This window comes from Etheostoma spectabile, chromosome 23 (assembly GCF_008692095.1).
Source record: "Etheostoma spectabile isolate EspeVRDwgs_2016 chromosome 23, UIUC_Espe_1.0, whole genome shotgun sequence".
NCBI lineage: Eukaryota > Metazoa > Chordata > Actinopteri > Perciformes > Percidae > Etheostoma > Etheostoma spectabile.
In genome coordinates, this window is record NC_045755.1 from 18,829,309 (window position 1) to 18,831,813 (window position 2,505).

Genomic DNA, 2,505 nt, shown 5'->3' on the forward strand with positions numbered 1-2,505 from the left:
GTGTGTGTGTGTGTGTGTGTGTGTGTGTGTGTGTGTGTGTGTGTTCTCCACCAGTTCAGCACTAATGAGGCAGGTGACAGTGTGGGTCTGAGCGATGGAACAGAGTGTCAGCAGGCCTGCCGACTACCGCCTGGCTCTGCATGACAACATGGTGGGAAGGACACTGGCGAACAGAACAAGGTAGAAAGGGAAGAGGAGACAGAGGATGGAGAAAGAAAAAGGATTATTGTTTCCTTTAAAGGCTGCCGGAAATAGTTTGACCGGTATGGGCTTTGGAAAGCCAGTATCAATAGTTTGGGAGTGAATATGCTCCGACTGGCATATGGCATATTTACATCTGACTTATTTCATGCCAGCGAATTTCCAAATCTTCAGTGCAAGGTGCCGGATGAGACAAGTTGGAAAAAATTATGAATTGCAGAAAAAAGAAATACACATACACACTTAAATCACCAAACCTTTGCTTTTTCATAAGAAAACCTTTGCACCCCCTTGTAAAAATGTACATATGGAAAATATGTGCTAATACAATAATAGTTATAATATTACAAAATAGGAATATGAACAAATAACATTCATTGTCACAACCATTTTCTCGGGCAAATGCAAAGGTTTTGCGTGATAATGAAAAAAAAATTCTCAGGAGAGCACATAGCTTTGTGAGACAATGCAAAAGTTTGCCTTTATTCTCTTTTCCACCTATAATATGACCAAAGGTCCACTTAGTAGCTTGTCAGAGCTTTTAACCACATCTCACAGACTTCTTTTATATCTGCAAATATACATTTATTTTCCTCCTTGCGGAGCTCTTTCAGAAAGACAGGCCACTAAAATGGCTGATGATACTGGGCAATAACAGCCCCCCTTAAAGCCTGCAATAATTTTAATCTACCCTACTGTTATCTCACGTAAAGTCTCAAAATCTACCTTGCTGGAGCTGTAAGCAGAAAGTCCAAACAAACACATAGAGGAATAAGTGGATGGATTGGCTGGGGTTTGATAAGTTGGAATGTACAGGATGGATATTGATGATGTGAAGTCTTATCAACAAACAGACATGTTTTTGTGCTGGAATGTATTCTCACCAACACCGCATATGCACACAAACACATTTTATCCACAAGTCTCTCTGTTCACACTCTCAGTTGGGTCTTCATATCTATAAATATCAGACTTCCTCTCTTTTTTCCCTGGCTTCCTCCCTCCATTTCTGTTTGCTCTTTTTCTGGGTCACCTGCTCAACTCAGCCCTGACTGAGATATTATAGCTGAGTTACATTCACAGTTTAGTGGAGGAAAAGGGGGAGGATGCACAAACATAGATCAGATTCCATGCTGAATGGATTATCACACTCCGTAAAAGCTGACATTCACAGAATGCTTCCTTTTCTTAAAAAGTTACTAGCAACTAAAGGGATATATATATATATATCAGATTGACAGGTATATGAGCTCCCTTAAATCCAATGGATGGTAGTCTCCAAAAGGCCTTGAGGAAATAAGTCAACAAATGTTGCCAATTTTACACCAGGAAATGGGATTGAGGCTAGCTTAAGCAGAGGTTGTTTTTCAAAAGGTGCTCTTGTTTTCCCACCCACAACCAAAGACATGCATGTAATGTCATTTTTCCCATTGGCTTGGGTGTTGCAAGCTTTAGCCATGGCATTCTTTACTAATTTTGTATTTCCACTGGATCATCGCAGCAAAGCAGGGCATAAATGGCCTTGCTCTTAAACAAACTGTGATGATGCCCCCTCTCAGCCGAGTTGTTCAAATGTCACAGGTGACAAAAAAACTAGTTGTGTTAGCTCCTGCTTCATGTGGGAGTCGATGTTTCTTGGAGTTTTGTTTGAGTTCTATATTTAATTTAATCTAACAGATGGGAAACTTACTGTGTTCTAATCTGATTTCTTTGCCATATCCATGGTGGTTTAATAAAGTCCATTGTTAATGCAAACTAAAACCTTTTCTGGGGTGCTTAGAAACATTAAGGCTCGACTTGCTGATGGAATCACCAAGAGTACCTGCCACTAACCTCCATTTCCATTTAAAGCGGCCCAAATTAGTGTAGTTTTTAGTCTTTTTACGTTGAAAAGTAGTTCTGGTTAGATGAGGGGATGTAGAGGACAGGAATTGTACTTTAGCCAAACCTTAAACATGTAATCCAGAGCTCTGATCTATTCTATGAAACCACTCTTGTGCCTTTCCCATTGCTAGTAGACGAGTACGCCTTTCAGTTTTTTTGCGCCTGGTGTGTTACGTTCAACAGAGGCGACACGTCAGTATTTCCCAATCTGTTTGGTTTGTGGCTCTTGAAGAAATGTTTACCTGTCACTCACAATGACAAGAAATGTGAGCAGTTCAACCAATACACAGATTTTTCATTTAAAGGATTTTTAGAGGCCCGAAAAGGTATAAGTTTGCAATCATGATAGAAGCAAAAAGGTCTCTTATCCCTTTAATTATCTGGCAATACCCCTCTGACTTGTTTGGATCCTTTGGGCGC

The 2,505-nt window shown here is 40.2% G+C and overlaps 1 long non-coding RNA gene across 1 annotated transcript in view; it reads left to right on the top strand.

Moving 5' to 3' along the window:
- The window catches only part of LOC116673268 (uncharacterized), a 15,430-nt gene that overhangs the window by 817 nt on the left and 12,108 nt on the right, over positions 1-2,505 (top strand). The gene's annotated exons all lie outside the window — the stretch shown is intronic.